The sequence below is a fragment of the Macaca thibetana genome, chromosome 11, assembly GCF_024542745.1.
Source record: "Macaca thibetana thibetana isolate TM-01 chromosome 11, ASM2454274v1, whole genome shotgun sequence".
In the NCBI taxonomy this organism is placed as follows: domain Eukaryota; kingdom Metazoa; phylum Chordata; class Mammalia; order Primates; family Cercopithecidae; genus Macaca; species Macaca thibetana.
Genome location: NC_065588.1, coordinates 122,138,802 through 122,151,149, shown reverse-complemented (window position 1 = coordinate 122,151,149; position 12,348 = coordinate 122,138,802). Strand labels below are relative to the sequence as shown.

At 40.7% G+C, this 12,348-nt stretch overlaps 1 pseudogene; it reads right to left on the bottom strand.

The window, feature by feature from the left end:
* Positions 1–12,136, bottom strand: part of LOC126931673 (tigger transposable element-derived protein 1-like) — a 96,103-nt pseudogene extending 83,967 nt beyond the window's left edge.
* Between the last annotated feature and the right edge of the window lie 212 nt (positions 12,137–12,348).

Genomic DNA, 12,348 nt, shown 5'->3' with positions numbered 1-12,348 from the left:
TAGCTAATTTGGACTCATGCAAGCCAGAGATCATCAGAAGATAGCCCAAATATTAGAAAGGAAAATCGTAAAACTTGTACAGACAGAGAGATAGTGTGCTCTCACTACTTGTATGCAATGCAAAAAACCAAGTGCAAAATAATTTCAAATGACAAAACATCAGTGTGTTACATCAAGCTATAAAATTAATTATACAAAAACTTAGATATTAACTAACACCAGTTCTCAAAGCAGTATGATACTTTGTACAAACGAAATAATTAATTATAATGGAAGTTGCTCTGGATACAACATTCTAAAGCATCAAAACTTTAAAAAATATTATTACCAGAAATTATTCAAATTGAAGCCAAAGTAGAATTGTTTCTTCCCGCTCTATAATGTGCTGTCAAGAAGCTATTATAAAAATAACCATCCAGTTTAGTCCTAAGCTTTTCACAGTTTATTTAAAGGCATAAATTGAAGCATTTGTCTCAGGGGAAGCAAAGGAAGTATCTTCACAGGGGACTTTTCAAAAATATCCCTGAAACCAAAAATCCTGTTCACGACGCTAAAGAAGGCATGTGGCAGAGCCCACATGTTGCCAGCTGGGATGACCAAGGAGAGGACTAGAAATGAAGCAGAGGATGCCTCGGAAAATAGCAAGGTTTCCTATTGCTGGGAACATGGGGAAATCCCCTGCAATTCTCTCTGCTCCAGAAGGATTTCAGGGACCTCATAAAAGGTATACCAATAAAGTATTTTCAGAAAATATGTTTACAGATAGGCATAACTAATTGAAATTTCAGTCACTTGAAAAAATGCAACAGAATGGAAAATGCCCAAACCAGTTAATAGAGCAAAAGAGGGAGAACCCAACTCAAATAATGCAGGAAAGGAAGGAAAAATATAGGCATAGGAGAAGCAAGATCAACAAACTAAAATATCTATTGTCTTAACATCACGCAGCCTAAAATCTGTTAGGAAGGAAACCTCAGGCTTTAGAAAATACAGAGAAAGGCTATTTCAGGTAAAAACAGAGCTCTTGAGAGTGAAAGTATAAGCAAAAAGGGAAAACAATCAAAAAGATTTTTTAAGCTATTCTTCATGAAAAAATGAGAGAAATTTGTTACTAATCTACTGATTATAAAAATGACAAAAAGTGAGCAAAGAGGCAAAGAAAGGCAAGAAAGGGGGAGGGGGCAGCTGGTCCACAGGACACCTTTGTGTGCATTCAGAGGGGTCCTTTCCTCTGCTCCTGCCAGGATGCAAGGCTTGGTGGGCAGAGCGAGGGCTATGTGCCAGGCCCCCTCACCCCTTTACCAGGAGTCTCTGTGAGTTGCACACCTTGTACATCTATAGGCTATGGTCAAGGTTAAGAGGGAGGCATCTAACTGATAGGGAGAGGTGGGCTCTGAGGACATGACCCCATGCCCAAGGAGCCAAGTTCACTGAAGCACAGGCTTAGAAGCAGGATACTTATGTTCCCTGTGAAGTTGTCTACATTGCTCCATTGAAGTTAGAATCCCTGCTTTTGTTGCTCCAAGCACTTCTCACATTCAATAGTCTCTCGAACACACAAATTCTTTTTTAAGCTTTATTGAGGTATAATTGATATACAAACAATTGCACATATTTAATGTATACATCTTGATGAGGTGGACATACGCATACACCTTGATATCATCGCCACAACTGAGGTACTAGACATATGCATCACCCCCAAGAACTTCCTTGTGTTCTTTTGTGTGCTTTCTTCCTTCATTTTGTTTTAAGAACACTTAACATGAGCTCTGTCCTCTTAATATATTTTAAAGTGCATGACACCATATCACTAACTTCAGGTACTACAGGGACAGCAAATCTCTAGCTCTTATTTATCTTGCATAACTGAAATTTTATACTCATTGACTCACCTCTCCCCATATTCTCTTCCCCCAGTCTCTGAAAACCATTGTTCTATTCTCTTCTTCTATGCAGTTGACTGTTTAAAATTCTACGTATGAGTGAAACCATGCAGTATTTGTCATTCTGTGACTGGCTTGTTCATTAGCATAATGTCCTCTAGGTTCATCCACGTTGTCACAAATGGCAAGATTTTATTTCGTTTTCACTTGGAATAATATTCCATTGTATGCGTATGTAGATACATATTTGCTTTATCAATTCATCCACCAATGGATAATTACGTTGTTTCCGTATCTTGGCTCTGGCAGATAGCGCTGCAATGAACATGGGATTGCAGATATCTCTTTGACATACTGATTTCATTTCCTTGGAATATATACCAGAAGTGGGGTTGCTAGATAGTATTAATAGTAGTTCCATTTTTTATTTTCTGAGGAATCTCCATATGGTTCCTATAGTGGCTGCACCATTCTACATTTGTAGATTCTTTATGTGAGTATACTTTGTGGAAACCAAAACGAGGGCTGAGCTGGTGAGTCATTCACATGCTTCCAACAATGGCGGTCATTTGGGGAATTGACAGGTGACCTTCATAGTCTCACAGAGAATGAGGTTAGTAGCCTGCAGGGAGTGGAAACTGAATGCATAATTTTTACAGAATTTAAAATTGACTGCAAGAAGCACAAAATACACGTTTCAGGAGACACCAGCCTAGAGGTGTTTGGTGATGACATCTGCCTGTTTGTGTTGAGTCCCTGTCAGACTGGTAAGTAAGGGCTTACTGAGTTTCTTATTTCCCCAGTGATATTCTAATACTCTGAAATGATTACCTGATACATTTATAAAAGCTGCCGGCGGGGCACAGTGGCTCACACCTGTAATCCCAGCACCTTGGGAGGCTGAGGTGGATCAAGAGGTCAGGAGTCTGAGACCAGCCTGACCAACATGGTGAAATCCCATCTCTACTAAAAATACAAAAGTTAGCCTGGCATGGTGGTGCACACCTGTAATTCCAGCTACTCAGGAGGCTGAGTCAGGAGAATCGCTTGAACCTGGGAAGCGAAGGTTGCAGTGAGCCAAGATCACACCACTGTACTCCAGCCAGGGCAACAGAGTGAGACTCCATCTGAAAAAAAGAAAAAAACAAGCTGCCATCAGCTAGACACATTGCCTGGATCTACACAGTAAGATGGTGCTGCCAGTACAGAAAGTGCACTAGCAGCGCCATCTTACTGCGTTGTCTACAGATAACTCAGAGAAGACTAGATGCTACCCTGGCCCAGCTGCTTTGCAACTATGCAGTTTGTTCTGTGAACAGAAACCATCATCTCAACGTCTAAGAGGGGCTGAGTTCCAGAAGCCTCAGCCCAGGACCTCCACACCTACTCAGGCTGCAATCAGAATGCATCCAGGACTTGATGAGAGCTGCTGAGAAAAGACACATTCTTTTCCGCTAGATGTAAAGCTGGAGAGACATGAGGTTGGAGCTGTGGCAGCCCAAGCTGCATCCACGAGTGAAGATCTTGTATGACAATGGAACACATACAGCAGAAAGCAAGAAATGAAGTTTCTTATAAACTATATCCTGATGAACCCCTGGATTCAGCTAGACCTGCAGCCCACACTGCCGCGAGTACTTTACCTACACAAACTGTACCTTTTTTGTTGCTTAAGCCAATTTGAATTAGATTTTCTGTCACTTGCAAAAGTAAGAGGCCAAACAATTATATTTCATAAATTCAGACCATGTGCTGTTAATTTTGGCCTTCCTGCTTTGTTGAATAACATCTAAAGTAAAGCAGACACTGAAGAGGAAGGAAGGAAGGGTGGGAGGGAGGGAGGGAGGGAGGGGAGGGGACAGGAGGAGAGGGGAGGAGAGAGGACAGGGGAGGGAGAGATGGGAGTTAGAGTGAAAGTTTAAGTTGAACAGCCGACCTGAGAAAGAGGAAGGCTATAAATGGATGGCTTTATAAGCTCTACCAAAATAAAAATAAAAAAAAAAAAAGCCTTCTTGTGCCCCAGGTGGCACGACCCATGAAATAAAATGGTCTATTAGGCTTATCTGTATCTCCCAGGGGTAGGTACTTTGTAATTAAATAACCACCTTTAAAAATCTTACTATTTTGAAATAAAGTAATTTAACTAATTTTAGTTGGATGGTGAATTACACAGACCAGTGGACTTTGATAAACAAGTCTGTTCTAAATGGATACACTAGGAAAACCATTTCTAAAACAATTAATACTGAATTAGATTCCGTGCTCAGGCCTCACTTGCAATCCACTACAAAGGATGTTTATACTCCAGAACAGATGACTCTCCCACCTCATAGGAAGTTGACCCCGGGAGATGGGGGGTATTGTTCCAGCTTGTCTCTGAAACCTGGGCTTTTTGAGGGTTTGGATATCCAGAAAAGCCACATTAGTGAAGCTGATAGATCTTGCTTTTTCTGGGAAATGTACAATTACTGCATGTGCAAGAACAAACAAACCCCCGCCAAAAGAGAGAGAGAGAGAGAGAGAGAGAGAGAGAGAGAGAGAGAACAGCTCAATTCAAAGCATGAAATCTTCCATGTTCATAGAGGAAAAACCAGCCATTAAATGTTAAGGAATCTTTCCCATAGTTCTGGAATCTTGTTGTGTGTGTCTTTTAGGTTTTGGGGGAATATTTTAGTTACACAGGGAAAAGTAAAACAGAACATAGGATGCATAAAGACAAAACTTATTTTTAAAGATCTGAAATGTTTAGGCATGCTTTGCCTCTGAAGAGGCCAATGTTCAGACATGTGTATATGGAAAAGAGATCAAAGAAACGTTTCCCAAATATAAGCAATCCACAGATCCCTATTAAAGGATAAAAACAAAGTGAAAACCAATTGTATCAAACCCCAACAACATTTCCATAGATTCCTATTTGGAAATATACTGAAATAAACACAATTACACAAGGGCAGAGGTCCTACATTCTAACGAAAGGGACAACGAAGAAACATGACCACAGTCATATTGGATTGGGTCTCCCTCACACGAGGACGAGCTTATCGTAGCTATGTAACCTCTGTACAAAACTTTTCTGCAAATTTCTGGTCATTGTTGCATTAACTGTGGGGCAAGACAGCACTGCTATGCAGAAAGCAACTGCTGGAAGATGCAGGCAGAAAGTCTGGCTGAAGGCAGTCTTTATAAGCATGCCATGTAATAATTTCAGAATGTTAAACAGTTTCTACTAAGACACTGATCATTTTTCAGGCAGGTTAAAATGGATCTCCATGTTTGCCAATTTTTTCAGGAAATATCAAAATTTAAATTTTTATGTGAAATACTTGGTTTTGCATGTGGGCTACTTTTATGATTCAGAATGTATTTTATGAGACCGCTTGCCAAAGGGAACCCTTCAGAAATCCTGGCTGCATTTCTGCTTCCGAACAACCCTTGGCACCAGTGAATAAGAACTCTGTATTAGATTCCTCTGGCTGCCGTAACAAAGTGGCTGATGTGGTCTGGCTGTGTCCCCACCCAAATCTCACCTTGAATTGTAGCTCCCATAATTCCCACGTGTTGTGAGAGGGACCTGGTGGGAGGTAATTGAATCATGGGACCAGTTTCCCCCATACCATTCTCGTGGTAGTGAGTAAGTCTCATGAGATCTGATGGTTTTATAAGGGGGAACCCCTTTCACTTGGCTCGAATTCTCTCTCTTTGCCAGCTGCCATGTAAGAAGTGCCTTTTGCCTTCCACCATGATTGTGAGGCCTCTCTAGTCTCATGGAACTGTGAGTCCATTAAACCTCTTTTTCTTTATAAATTACCCAGTCTCAGGTATGTCTTTATCAGCAGCTTAAGAACAGACTAGTACAGAAGCTGCCCCTCATTATCCTCGGGGGATACGTTCCGAGACCCCCAGTGGTTGTTTGAAACTGTAGATAGAGCTGAACCCTACATACACTATGTGTTTTCCATCTGACAACTGAGTCAGTTAGTACGTGACTACCAGGCAGGCGGTGTACACAGCCTGGATCCGCTGGAAAAAGGAATGATTCACATCCCAGGCAGGACAGAGCAGGATGGTGTGAGACTTCATCACACTACTCAGAATGGTGTGCAATTTTATGTTAACTTTTATTTTAAGTTCAGGCATACATGCGCAGGTTTGTTACATAGGTAAACCTGTGTCACGGGGGTTTGCTGTACAGGTTATTTCATTACCCAGGTATTAAGCTAGTATCCATTAGTTACTTATCCTGATCCTCTCCCTCCTCCCGTCCTCCACCCTTTTATAGACCCCAGTGTGTGCTGTTCCCCTCTATGTGTCCATGTGTTCTCATCGTTTAACTCCCACTTACAAGTGAGAACCTGTGGCATTTGGTTTTCTATTTCTGTGCTATTCCGCTAACGATAATGGCCTCCAGTTCCATCCATGAATACAAAGTCTTGTAATTTTAAAACACATGAATTTCTGCAATTTTCCATTTAATATTTTCAGATCCTGGTTGACCTTGGATAACTGAAACCACAGAAAGCAAAACTGTGAATAAGAGGAGACTACATTACCACAAATGGTGTGGCCTAAAACATCAGCAATTTATTATCTCACAGCTCTGGAGGCCAGAAATATAAAATCAAGTCATCAGCAGGACCACATTCTTTCTACATATTTGAAGGGAAATCCTTCCTTGTATCTTCCTAGCTTCCGGGAGTTGCCAGAAGTCTCTGTCATTCTTTTGCTTGCAGCTGCACAACTTGAATTTCTGACTTTGTCATTCCATGGTGTTCTCTCTAGGTGGCTTTCTCTTCATATATATATATATATATATATGAGACAGAGTCTAGCTCTGTCACCCAGACTAGAGTGCAGTGCTATGATCTCAGCTCACTGCAACCTCCACCTCACCAGTTCAAGTCATTCTCATGCCTCAGCCTCCAGCGTACCTGGGATTACAGTCGGCCGCCACCATGCCCAGCTAACTTTTGTATTTTTAGTAGAGACAGGGTTTCACCATGTTGGCCAGGCTGGTCTCAAACTCCTGACCTCAGGTGATCCGCCAACCTCGGCCTCCCAAAGTGCTAGGATTACAGGCGTGAGCCACCATGCCCAGCCCACATGGTCATCTTCTTATAAGGACACCAGCTCTATTGAATTAGGGGCCCACTCTACTTTAGTATGACTTCATGTGAACATAACTAATTACCTCTGCAATAACTATTTCCAAATAAATTCAAATTCTAAGGACATTCTTAGGACATCAACATATTTTTTGGGGGAGGACATAATTCAATTCCTAAAAGCCTACCCTCTAGCCCTCCAAAATGTACGCTCTTCCCAGAGCCATATACCATATCGCAACATCCCTCAAAGCTTTGATCCAATCCAGCATCAAAAATTTCATCTATATTAGTTATGGGTTAGACTTGGGTTATGGTCCACCCTGGGGTAAAATTCCACTCATCTGCAGACCTCTGAAACATAGAAAACAAGTCACCTACAAAGATACAATGGTAGGGGATTTGTGCTCCATGCAGTCACTCAGGGACCTGGGCTCCTTGCATACTGTGGCTCTGCCACCCTCTTAAGCCTCAGACCTCTCTACAATCAACCAATGGAAGATTAAGAGAAAGAGTGAGGATAAGGCAAGCTTGCTGTCAATGGCATCCTCTGAAAAGTTACACACACTGTGTCTCCTTTTATACCATGTGCAAGAAATAATCTCACGGTCTCGGTGGATTTGCAAAAGAGGTGAGCAGTGTGCCCAGGAAGAAGAGAGGAAAGCAGATATTGGTGAACACTAGCAGATTCTGCCACAGAGTAAACTAGATGACCAATAAAAACCTACCTTTTCCCCTGCATTAGTTCTCTTATCCCATCTACTAGCCGAACCCATCAGAAGACTCTAAGCTCTTGAGGGAAGACAGAGCCACAAGGTGGAAGGAACCTGGGTCTCTGAGTGACTGCCTGGTGTCCCTCCCACCACCAGCTGATTGCACTCAACTTAAGTGATAAATAAATTTCACTGGATTAAATTTCTATTAAGTCAAGTCACTGAGATTTTGAAATTATCTGTTGCTGCAGCTAGTATTATTTTTGGATACAGGGCAGCTGTGTCCGAAAATAATTAATATATATCTCTGCAGAAACAGGATATCTTCAAAACAAAATTCAGTTTGTACTCTAAAAATATATTTTATATTTTATTTACTTATTTATTTCTTTATTTTGAGATGGAGTCTCACTCTGTCGCCCAGGCTGGAGTGCAGTGGTGTGATCTTGGCTCGCTGCAACCTCCACCTCCCGGGTTCAAGTGATTCTCCTGCCTCAGCCTCTCAAGTAGCTGGGATTACAGGCACCCACTACCACGCCTAGCTAATTTTTTCTGTTTTTAGTAGAGACAGGATTTCACCATGTTGGCCAGGCTGGTCTCAGCCTTAGGTGATCTCAGGTGATCAGCCCACCTCGGCCTCCCAAAGTGCTGGGATTATAGGCTTGAGCCACTGTGCCTGACGTAAAATTATATATATTTTAACTCAACACATCATTAAAAGGATAATTCCATTATCTATAACTTCTAGTCATTAAGTGTTTTTAAAGTTCCTGGCATTCAGTCTTAATTGCAACAACCTCTAATATTTATAAGAATGTTAATACTAATATAGTAAGAATAGTCACACAAACTGGTGACAAAAGGAATAAAATATAAAACACAACAACTAACCAAAATTCTTATAAAAGCCTTGTAAACACTCCATTGAGATTTGCATCAAGCTCATTTTATTACCTGCTCTATTAACTATCAAAACGTTTGCATATTTAAACCCTTTCTTGTTAAAGAAAACCTTTTCTTTCTTTGTTATGGGCCATTTACTTTATTGTGTATTAAGCCAACAAGAGAAAAATTGATCTGATATTTATTCTAATATGTGATTTAATATACACATGCGTGAGTCTTAGATATATATTTTTTTCCCATAACCACAAGCCAAGGTGTTTCTCTCCTGCAGGCTACAGGAAAGTTTGTTAATATAGCTTTATAACTGATCCTTCCCTGTGGATGAAATTTCTAATTCAGTTACTCTCATTATAATCCATATACTATAATCTTAGCATATTTTAGTATCCAAAATAAAAATATTGAAAGATTGAAAAATTGGCTAAAAGTATCTTTGCAATTAATATTAACATTTATAAGAATGATATCTTGTATAACCTAGAAAATTACTACATTTAATTTTCTTTAATCTTTTAATCCCTGATCCTTTGTGTTGAGGGAGGTGACAGTTTAAGTGTTCAATCCATAATTGTATGTATATATTTATATTATGATGTTATATTAATGATGTATATTTTTTAATAAAACCCTTTATGACTGAAGACATGCTGCCTCTCCAGGGGCTAACCAGTTCTTAAAAATAGCCCAGGAACTCAGCCAGGAGCATTTGATATGCAAATGACCCAATCCAGAGCCAGACATCCTCCATCCAGCCCAGACACCTCAGGAGGCAATATTACTCTGCTATTATCATTCCAAGACCCAGAACCCCACAACTAGAGACCACCTATAGCTCCGAGCCTGCTGAAATCATTCAAACTAGCCAATCCTGCCCTGACTTGCTTTTCCCACAGAAACTCCAATAAAGGCTCTAACCTAATGCTTTCCCCCACTCCTGTCTTCTGCCTTCCGACCACCCTGATGTCTTTCCCACATGTCCCTGTGACAAAGGGCATACCCTGCCTCTTGTCTCTAGGACATACAAGTATGCAAACGTTTTTCTGAGCCTCTCTCTGGTCTCCTCTTGTGCCCATACTTGACTATCACATAAACGAATACAGGCAAATCTTAGAGCTATTGTGTGTTTCCTTCCAGAACACTGCAATAAAGCAAATATTGCTATAAAGCAAGCCACATGAATGTTTCGGTTTCCAAGTGCATATAAAATTTATGTTTACACTATACTGCAGTCTACTGAGTCTGCAACAGCATTATGTCTAAAATAACAATGTACATACCTTAATTTAAAAATACTTTATTGCTTAAAAAATGCTGACAATCATCCGAGCCTTCAGTCAGTTTTCAAAATAGTTCACTAAATTTTTTGCTGGTGGCGTATCTTGCCTCGACGTTGATGGCTACTGACTGATCAAGGTAACAGCTGCTGAAGTTTAGGGTGGCTGTGGCAATTTATTAGAATAAGACAACAATGAAGTTTGCTGCATCAATGGACTCTTCCTTTCATGAAAATATTTTCTGTTGCATGAGATGCTGTCTGATAACATTTTACTCATAGTTGAACTTCTTTCCAAATTGGAATCCATTCTCTCAAACCCTGCTGCTACTTTATCAGCTGAATTTATGAAATATTATAAATCCTTTGTTGTCATTTCAACAATGTTCACAGCATTTTCTCCAGGAGTCGATTCTACCTCAATCAACCACTTTTGTGGTTCATCCATAAGCAACAACTCCTTATCCATTTTAGTTTGATCATGAGATGGCAGCAATTCAGTCACATCTTCAGGCTCTACTTCCAATTCTAATTCTCTTGCCATCTCCACATCTGCAGTGCCTTCCTCCACAGAAGTCTTGAACTTCTTAAAGTCAGTCATAAGTGTTGGAATTCCTGTTAATGTTGACACTTTGACCTCTGTCTATGAATCACCAATGTTCTTAATGACATCTAGAATGGGGCATTCGTTCCCAAACGTGTTCAATTTACTTTGCCCAAATCCATCAGAGGAATCACTATGTACAGCAGCTAACATTACGAAATGTATTTCTTAAATTATAAGACTTGACAGTCAAAATTATTCCTTGAACCGTGGGCTACAGAATGGATGTTGTGTTAGCAGGCATGAAACAGTATTAACCTCCTTGTATATCTCCATCAGAGCTCTTGGATGACTAGGTGCATTGTCAAGAAGCAACAATGCTTTGAAAGGAATATCTTTTCTGACAGGTAGGTCTCAACAGTGGGCTTAAAATATTCTGCAAACCATGCTGTATACAGGCGTGCTGTCATCTGGGCTTCTTGTTTCATTTATAGAGCACAGGCAGAGTAGAGTTAGCACAATTCTTAAGGGCCCTAGAATTTTCTGAATGATACGTGAGCATTGGCTTCAACTTAAAGCCACTAGCTGCATTGGCCCTTAACAAGACAGTTAGCCTGTCCCCTGTTTGGAAGCCAGGCATTGACTTCTCCCCTCTAGCTGTGAATGTCCTAGATGGCATCCTCTTCCAACAGAAGGCTGTTTCCTCTAAACTGAAAATCTGTTGTCGTGTAGCCAGCCTCATCAATGATGTTAGCTAGATCTTCTGTATAACTTGCTGCAGCTTCTCCATCAGCACTTGCTGCTTCACTTTTCACTTTTTTTTTTTTTTTTTAGATGGAATTTTGCACTGTCGCCCTGGCTGGAGTACGATGGCATGATCTCAGCTCACTACAACCTCCGCCTCCTGGGTTCAAGCGATTCTCCTGCCTCGGCCTCCTGAGTAGCTGGGATTACAGGTGCCCACTACCACGCCCGGCTAATTTTTTGGTATTTTTAGTAGAGATGGGGTTTCACTATATTGGCCAGGCTGGTCTTGAACTCCTGACCTCGTAATCTGCCCGCCTGGGCCTCGCAAGTGCTGGGATTATAGGCGTGAACTACGACGTCTGGCCCATCTTGCACTTTTATGTTATAAAGACAACTTATTTCCTTAAACATCGTGAACCAACCTCTTCTAGTTTCAAACTTTTCTTCTGTAGCTTTCTCGACTATCTCAGCCTTCATAGAATTGAAGGGAGTTAGGGCCTTGCTCTGCATTAGGCTTTGCCTTAAGGAAATATTGAGGCTCATTTGATCTTCTTTCCAGACTGCTTAAACTTCCTCCATATCAGCACTAAGGCTGTTTTGCTTTCTTGCCATTCGTATGTACTCTGGAGTAGCACTTTTAATTTCCCTTAAAGAATGTTTCCTTTGCAGTCACAACTTGTTGGAAAAATGGCACCGATAAACTGGCTCAACATAGAGTTTCCACAAACCTTCAATTTGTAAAAACCGCAGTGTCTACAAAGCACAGTAAAGAGAAGTTCAATGAAATGAGGAATTTTTCCTTTGAAATCACGACTTGGTTAACTGTTTGGCACAAAAGGCCTAACTAGGTTTCAGCCTGTCTCTACCTTCGACATATCTTCCTCACTAAGCTTAATTATTTCTAGTATTTTATTTAAAGTGAGAGATGTGTGACCCTTTCTTTCATTTGAACACTTAGAGGCCATTGCAGGATTACTAATTGGCCTAATTTCAATATTGATGTGTCTCAGGGGATAGAGGCTGTAGGAGAGGGAGAGAAATAGGTGAACAGCTAGTTGGTAGAGCAGTCAGGGCACACACCACATTATCAATTAAGTTTGTCATCTTATGTGGGCGTGGTTCATGGCAACCCAAAATAATGACACTAGTAACATCAAAGATGGCTGGTCACAGATAA